This window comes from Staurois parvus, unplaced genomic scaffold (assembly GCF_062004578.1).
Source record: "Staurois parvus isolate SC_StPar_1 unplaced genomic scaffold, SC_StPar_1.0 ptg000634l, whole genome shotgun sequence".
NCBI classification, from domain to species: Eukaryota; Metazoa; Chordata; class Amphibia; order Anura; family Ranidae; genus Staurois; species Staurois parvus.
The window spans coordinates 4,393,486-4,402,356 of record NW_028318430.1 but is presented as its reverse complement, the minus strand read 5'-3'; positions in this window follow the sequence as shown (position 1 = coordinate 4,402,356).

Here is an 8,871-nt window from a genome sequence, read left to right as displayed (position 1 = left end):
AAGTCATTAAGCTAGGGCCTCACATACTTTTTCCTCCCTGCACTGTGAATGTTTACATGTTATGTGCAATTAAACCATGGCAACATCTAATGTTTTTGTAGTATTATGTTCAGCAGACTGTGTTCTTCTATTGTTGTGACTTAGATGACATTCAGAGCACATTTTATGCCCAATTCATGCAAAACTCCACGTAATCCCAAGGGGTTCACATACTTTTTCTTGCAACTGTATATATGTTTCATCACTGAAGTAAGGACAGAAGTGCTCGTTAATTCCAGCGACTCCTTCGGGGTTGAGCGCTACACTAGCTATATAGTTTGCAAGGCCCAGCCTCCTTCCCTGTCCCTCACTGCCAATTTGGAATTCCTTTTTTCTTGTCTTTTTTGGCAAGCTATTTTGAGATAATGGTTATATATGTATTGTTCCAACACTTGTTGCTTCTTTATGGTCTTTCAATCTTATGTCTATTTCTAGCTACTATTCCTTCTTTTCCTGCCTGGCTCTCCCTCGGAGCTTCCCCTCCACCCTTGGACCACCACGAAATTCCCACCTATCTACTGTTGTCCGTCACCTGCTGTCCTAGAATCTTGCTTATCTACAAAGAGATAAGTATAGCTTTTTCCATTTTCTTCCATCCACCGTGATTAAACTCTTCTCTCTTAATGTGAAAGGCCTTAACTTTAAAGCAATACTAAAGGTTATTTTTTTTTTTGTAAAATAACAAACATGTCTATGCTTACCTGCTATGTGTAGTGGTTTTGCACACAGCAGCCTGGATCCTCCTCTTCTCGGGTCTCCTTCTGGAGCTCCTGGCTCCTCCTTTCTGTCTCAGAGCCGCAGCTTGACCCCGCCCTTCTCTTTCCTCATTGGCTGACTGGCTGTGATTGATAGCAGCGGGAGCCAATGTCTCCTGCGTACTGTCTCAGCCAATGAGGAGGCAGAGACCTGGGACAGCCGAGACTGTCTTGCACATCGCTGGATCATGATGGTGTAAGGTAGGTATTGAGGGGGCTGCGGACACTGCTGCACACAGAAGGTTTTTTACCTTCATGCATGAAGGTGAAAACCCTTGAGCCTTTACGACCATGTTAATAGTAATTGACACCAGACCCTCTGTGAGTTTAGGTACTTCAGAGATAATATAATTTTTGTTCAGGGGACTCATCTAGACAAGACAGAGACATTGTCATTGACATTCTGATATTTCTCTAAAATTTACTTAGCTTCTAATCCCAAGTAGAATTCAGATGTAGCTATCCTCTTTAAAACAGGGTACCCTTTTCAAATAAGGAGTTCTTATACCTCTGATAAGTGCTGCTATCTCACTCTCAGGGGCACCTAGAAAGATACTAACCTCACCATCTGCAGTGTGTACTCTCTTAATACAAACCAACTGGATTTCTTAAATAGGGTATATCAGAGCCTCTTTCAGTTTGAACATATATTCTTAATCATTAGCTGTTACTTTAATTTACCATTCTCTACCTGTTTAGACAAATATACTTTCAACAACAGAAGCTCTCTTATGGTGCAAAGGAATCTCTGATCTTCTGCCAACTTACCAGGAATTATTCCCTTTTTGTCACAAGGCAAAAAACATGACACATCCTTCAAGCAAACAGTTCACTTACTATTGTCATACCCATCTCTCCCACTGTCGCTTTATGCCCCTACTTTGAAGATATATGTGGATTCTTCATCCAATTTCTTGGTCCAAACTGGTCCATATCACCTTTACACTTAAATATTGCCGGTCACACTCGAAACATGCCACTAGAATCTTAATGAGCTTTTACTTAAACATAACCCCTCTAGACTTGTTCCTGAATCTACTCTCCCTCATTACTTCACAGAAAATGCTTCTCTAGATATTCCTCTTACTTCCTGAGGGAAGCACACAAAGCTGTTTTATATGGACAATGCATCGTCCTATCTACTGCTCTAAAGAAAAATGTGAATGCCATGTGACTCTCACTTGAGGCTAAACTCAATCAATTAAAAAGGCAGGAACACCTGACCCCATCCATGTACCTCTCTAAAGACATTGTCCATACAAGTCTTAAGCTGACCATACTTTAGATAGATTTAAATTCGATCCATCTTCGGCCATTTCTGTTCATGAAAAGATGATCTATAGATCGATTGCTTATGAACGGTCTTGCTGCAAAAAAATTTCCAATTGGCAGTCATCGTTTTTGATGGTGGGGGAGTCCCACTATCAGAATATGATGACACAGCATGGAAGATATAAAATGTGTATATGGGGGAATTGGGTCAGTTTTTTTATTCAATTCACTGGCTGAAAGAAAAAAATGACTCTTCTGGCAAAGAAGCTTAGGTAATGAGTTAGTTATACTGCACCCACACTATCAAAGACAAGGTGGGCACCCCACATTCTCATTCAACCAAATAGCTCAAAACTTTTATGATTTTTACACTACTATTTATAATTCCCTGGATATCCCACACAACCCCCCTTTTCTGGATCTTCTACTGAAAATACAACAATAATTTATAGACAGTCATATATCCACAGTTCCAACTTCAGAGTTAGCATCACTTAATTCACCCATTGATAAAAAAAATATTTTCAGCAAACAAAGTCCTGAAACCAGACAGGCTACCTTATTCTTAATATATTATAAAAATTTGTTTTCTTATGGATACTTCTAAGGGATATGCAATTCTCTTTTCTCACACTTATTCCCAAACCAAAGACCATACTATTTGTGCTAATTATAGAATGATAATCTTATTGAACTCTGACCTGAAAATCTTTGCAAAACTGTTAGCCCTCTGTTTAAACAAAATTTTACCACTGATAATACGTAAAGATCAAGTCAGCTTTATTCCTTCTTGACAAGCTGGCGATAAAATTAGAAAAGCTATCAGTCTTCCTAAAGTAGCCAGAAGGGGATTGAAAGAGGCCCTCTTATTTAGTCTTTATGTGGAAAAGCCATTGAGAGGCTTAGCTGGCCCTTTGTTTGCTGCCCTTAGGTATCTTGGTATGAATGGACCCTTTCTGCATGCCATCTATGACCTGTTTAATTCCCCTACAACCTTGATTAGAATGCCATATGCCTTCTCTCAGCCCTTTTCCATATCCAACAGTACAGACACTTATTCAGGCTTCATCACAAACAATACAAATTTCCAAAACTGACTGTTTGCACAAACCTGTTTAGAAGGCCCCGCCAGTAAAGCCCTGGTTTCTAAAATGTACTAAATGTTAACAGATTATGCTTTTGGAAGCCCTAACCAGACATTCTTATATTTAAAAGTGGTAGCAGAATATAACGGAAGAACTGTCTTTGGAATCCTGACAAATGATTTGGAACCAGGCTTCCAAAAGCTCAATAAAATATTGTTTCACTGGTGTTCACTGGTCTGGTCAAGCATTTGAAGTGTAGAATTTTTGTTGGACTATTGCAGATCACTTTGCAGATTGGGCATACACTGCCCTGTATATTAGACAAATCTTTTTCAACACTATTATTTTTGTTTTCTTTTGTAGTTTTTTTATATAGTGCTGTGGTTGTGCTTACTCGATTGCTGCTGTGCTTAGTATAGTTGTTCTTACTTCATGTCCTAGCTTCAGTGACTCATGCATTTTTCAGGTAGGTCAGGATCTTACTAAGTATAGAAACTCCAAAATGAGAATAAAAAAGAAGGGGATCTAAAACCTAAAATAAAGTCATAAATGGTAGTTTACATATTCTATCTATAAAGTTTTATGTTCAAATTTTAGTAAAACAAAATAAATTGTTGGTTTCCTTAAATGTAGTATAGTAACTAAAGTCTTCTTGTCACTGGCTGCATTGTCTAGTTAAGGAAGTTGTAGGCAAAATTATCAAGTGATTTGCCAGTGCATACTTGACCATGACAGCATATGTCCTGCTGTGTGATTTTCATCCCCCAGACTCATGGTATGGTGATGGTTCACATTTTATTTATAGGAGGAAAGGTGACAAGCATCAGTTGGCTATGTTACTGTTGAAGAAGGGATGAAATGTTTCTCCTTGTGTACAACATCCTTTTTTTATGGAGCCCTCTTTCACAAATAACAAGGCTAATTGCCATTTGTTAATTACATAATTCATGTAAAGGGAAGTGTTATCGTGGTAATTGACCTCATACATTTATTTTTTACTGTCTTCTCCCCACTGGCAATGTGATAAAATATACTGTAACAGTCATAATATCCTCACTGCACTGATATACTCTGTTAGCAACACATACTAATCTTAGTTGTTGAGATGTCATTGAAAGCATATCCAGGGCTTTAACAGGTTTTGGGCATGAGCATTTGGGAAATAATCACTTTAGCAGTTCTGAGCCCAGGTTCTTTTTAAATATGTATATATCAGAAACAAACATTTCCTGTGCACGGGTGTGGGACAACTTGCTAGTCCATCTGAAGATCCATATATATATATATATATATATATATATATATATATATACATATACAGAAAATTACTATTATTATACAGGATATCTAAAGCTCCAACAGTTTGTGCAGCGCTTTACAATAAAAGGGAGACAGTACAATTACAATACATTTCAGTACAGAAGAAATGTGAGGGCCCTGCTCGTGGAGCTTACAATCTAAAGGAAGGGAGAGGTGATACAAAAGGTGATAGCTGCAGGAGGATGACCTGGTGGAGGTGATTCAAGTACAGTTCTTAGGTGGAGGTGGGGTAGGCTTCCCTGAAGAAGTGAGTTTTCAAAGATCGCTTAAAGGCAGACAGGGTGGGGGCTGACTGGACATGCTGTGGTATGGAGTTCCAGAGGATGGGAGAGGATGGGAGATTCCAACAGGTGGGGTCCAGCGAGGGTTTTTTGAGAATGGGGGTAACCAGTGCATGTTTGAGTGGGGATGGAAAGGTGCCTATGGAGAGTGAGAGGTTGAAGATGTGGGTTAGAGAGTGGACAGGATCCAGGGGACAGGTGGTGAAGTGGGCCTTGGAAAGGAGTTCAGTAACTTCCTTGGTGGTAACAGGGTCAAAGGAGGAGAGTGTTGAGTTTGGTGTTGGGCCTGGTATGTTGGTTAGAGGAGGAAGCTTGACACTGGAGATTTCATCATGAATTGTGTCGATCTTCTTCTTGAAATGACTGGCAATCTCCTGTGCAGTAAGTAATTTGGTGGGTGGAGACAGTGGGTGGTGGAGTAAGGAATTAAGGGTAGAGAAGAGTTGATGAGGATTGGATGAGAGGGCCTTGATGAGAGTGTTATAGTAGGTTTGCTTAGCACCGTGGAGACTGGAGTTGTATTTGAGAAGAGCGGATTTGTAGAGGGTAAAGTCTTTCAGGGATCTAGTTTTATGCCATGCTCGCTCAAGAGTGCGGCTGTGTCTCTTGAGACTTCTGGTGTCATCTGTTTGCCAGGGTTGTGACAGGCGAGGCCTGGTTCTGCGTGTAGAAAGAGGAACAAGAGCGTCCAGGGGGGATGATAGATAGTTGTTGTAGGCAGATGTGGCCAGCTCTGGGCAGGACAGGGGTGCAATTTCATCATAGAGGCGCTCAGTAGCGGAGTGAAGAAGGTCAGGGCTGAGGTAATGGAGGTTTCTACAGGTGACAGTTTGCTGGTTGGAGGCATGGGAGGTAGGAGGCAGGGAGAGTGTGAAGCTGATAAAGTTGTGATTAGAGAGAGGAAAAGGGGTGTTAGAGAGGTTACGGGGAGTGCATAGGTGGGTGAATACAAGGTCAAGGGTGTTGCCATTGGAGTGGGTGGTGGATTGTGACCATTGTGTTAGGTTAAAAGAGGAAGTTAGGTTGAGTAGTTGAGAGGTGGCAGGGGTGTGAACATTGACTGGGATGTTAAAGATAAAAGGAGTGTGTGTGGAGAATCTTCCAAAGTCTACCCGGAGGACTTGCAAGGTCTTGCTGCCTTCAACTGGTGGGGGAATACCAGACACCCACTGTAAAAGAAAACAAAAAGGTGCACTGGTCTAGTGCATTTAACCCACAAAGGTTTATTGATAAAAAACAAAAATTAAAATATACTGACAAACCATGGTGAGAATGAAGCTTAATAAATCACAAAGACAATGGCGAGAAGGACCCATGAGGAAGATTCCTTCAAATGGACATCTTCAGGGGGTCTGGACTGGCTTATGCATTTTGAGGGCAAGCCCTCTTCCTAGGGAGCCAAGAAACGGATACATACTACATGGTGGGACTTAAATAATGAATGACCTTGAGGTCATTGACGGAATCTCCCTCATGGGTCCTTCCCACGATTGTCTTTGTGATTTATTAAGCTTCATTCTCACCTTGGTTTGTGAGTGTATTTTAATCTTTGTTTTTTATCAATAAACACTAGGCCAGTGCGCCTTTTTGATTTTTTGTTCCTTTTTAAACATCGTTCTCCTGTAAGCATTTGGCCATAACAACCCTAAAACCTAAGTGGTTCACTAGTATAGAGCCTGTTGTTGCTATATTTTACAGAAAAAACATTTTTTATATAGGCTTTTAGGGAGTCTAAATGTAAATATACAGTATTTCCCTTAGCAGTCTGCTAATCCTGGTTACAGTGATTCATAGGATCACTTGCCAGCTTTTTTGCTTTGTCTCCAGGGTCATCATCATATTGACTCCTTAATGTATATGTAGAGGTGAGTAAATGAATTGGAAAATAAAGATCAACAATTTGAATTTACTTTGAAAAAAATTTGACCCATTTTGTTTCCAATGCCTGTTGTATAAAATTACTGATGTGTAGGGATGGGTGGAGTTAAAAAGTTCTAAAGGGGAGCATAACGGAAAAAGTTTGAGAATAAAGACAACTTTGGCAAGAATAATGTATTGTATCTTGATCTGAGAAAAAATAAAATAATATGAGGAAGAAGACCACATTCAATACCAAACTTGCCACCATGCTGTTGTGAGTTACCCAAATGGAGAGTGCAAGAAAGTTCATTTGAAGTATGTTAATGTGCAGGAGAAAGTGGACACTAATGCTGCCTTTGTCATTAGATATACTAGCATTGTTCATGTTGATAATGTTAACAGCACATTTTAACATAGCACAGTTCTCTAGAACTTCTTCTCCAGCAGTAGGGCAGGGTTGGCAATTGCAGGGCAATTGTGTTCCTGGTGAAGGTCAGATCTTGCTGAATGGAACCAGGAGTTGTGCCTGTGGTGGACCAGTTTTAACATATGCTATGAGTTCTCTATAATATGAAGGACATATACAGTATCTCCGGTAAGCCTTCAATTGAGGTCATTGGTGGTGGAGTTCCTTCCTTGGAGTGGGATACACATTTCAAAAATTTTTTGGCACTTGAGCATTTTTTTAATTATTAACAGAGAGTGAATTATTTCACAAGTGAACTCAACTTAAAGATTCACAATTTTGTATATTTTATGTTTAATGCAATTTCCATATTCTAGCACAGCACAATGTATATGCTTAATGTTGTTACTGTGGTGATTATCTCATAGTGTGGTTGCAGCTCATTCTGTTATTTAATACTTTTCACAAGCACAGGTTTTTTGCTTTTTAATTTTTGATTACTAGCTGTCTGACACTTGGCAGGCCACACATGGGAACTTGGTGGGCCGTAGAATCTAATGCTGAGAAAAAAGAAGTTAACTGTTATAATTACTTGCTAAATTGTGAGCAGTTATAGACCCATTTTGCTACAATAAATTCAATTGTGGGAAACCTCTAAAACATCTGGGGCTAAGAAGTTTGACTAGTGTAATTGGTGGTAATTGACTGGGTAATCAGGTGCAAATTTGGAATCAATAATGCAAAACAGGCCCAGGATGGCAAAGAGCATATGTACACTGCAGAATAAAACAAAATAGTTTATAAATTGTAAAGGTGAGCACTAAGTTATAAAAGCAGCCAATGCACTAAAAGGAAAAAACCATATGCCTTCAGATAAAAAATATATATAAAAGTGCAGCGCAAAAAAAAAAAATATTAAGACAAATATAATGCATCTAGAAAAACGCACATAGATGGGAATGTGTATTTAGACCATAAAATGTCCATTCATAAATTAAATTAAAAAAGTTCAAAATATCACCGCACCGTGGTTAAACATGCATTTATGTCATATAATACTCAAAATATTAAAATGAACACAGTTCATCAAAATGATCTCCTGATGACGCTATTATTCCCAGTATTCTTGAAATATTCAGGTGGGTGTGCAGGTAAATGGATAAAATGCGCACTCACCAGATGCACATGTAATTAGCACGTTGTATAGTAGAGAGGTGGTCTGTCAGATATCCCTTCTCAGCGTGGGTCTGGATACAGCCTGAGGGTAGTTGGCCCTCCTTTTGGTTACAGGAAAGACGGTCAGACAGAATTCCCCTTTAAGAGATATGTGGATCACCCTCTTCCAGGCACTGGGATGGTCATCAGGGGATAGCTGGGAAATTAAAGTGCTCGGTGCAGAGCAAAATATGGGGGGATTCCCATAGTGTAGTATTTAAAATTAAAGTGCTTTATTAGTAACGTTATCCATAAAAAGATCAAATGTAAACATGGTACGTTTTGAAAAAGGGGTGTGCTCCATGCTGACATGAAGCACACCCCTTTTGAAAATGTACCATAGTGCGAAACGCGTCAAGGAGGAGCCCTGCACGCCGTGACATCACGCCACTAGATCACGGAGGTCCGGTGGCCATTTTACTTCACCAGCTGGTCAGTTTTTACAGAGCAATTTCCACTGTATTGCTTTATTATTTGCACAAACTACAGTGTATATTTACATTTGATCTTTTTATGGATAATGTTACTATTAAAGCACTTTAATTTTAAATACTGCACTATGGGAATCCCCCTTTATTTTGCTCTGCACCGAGCACTTTAATTTCCCAGCTATCCCCTGATGACCATCCCAGTGCCTG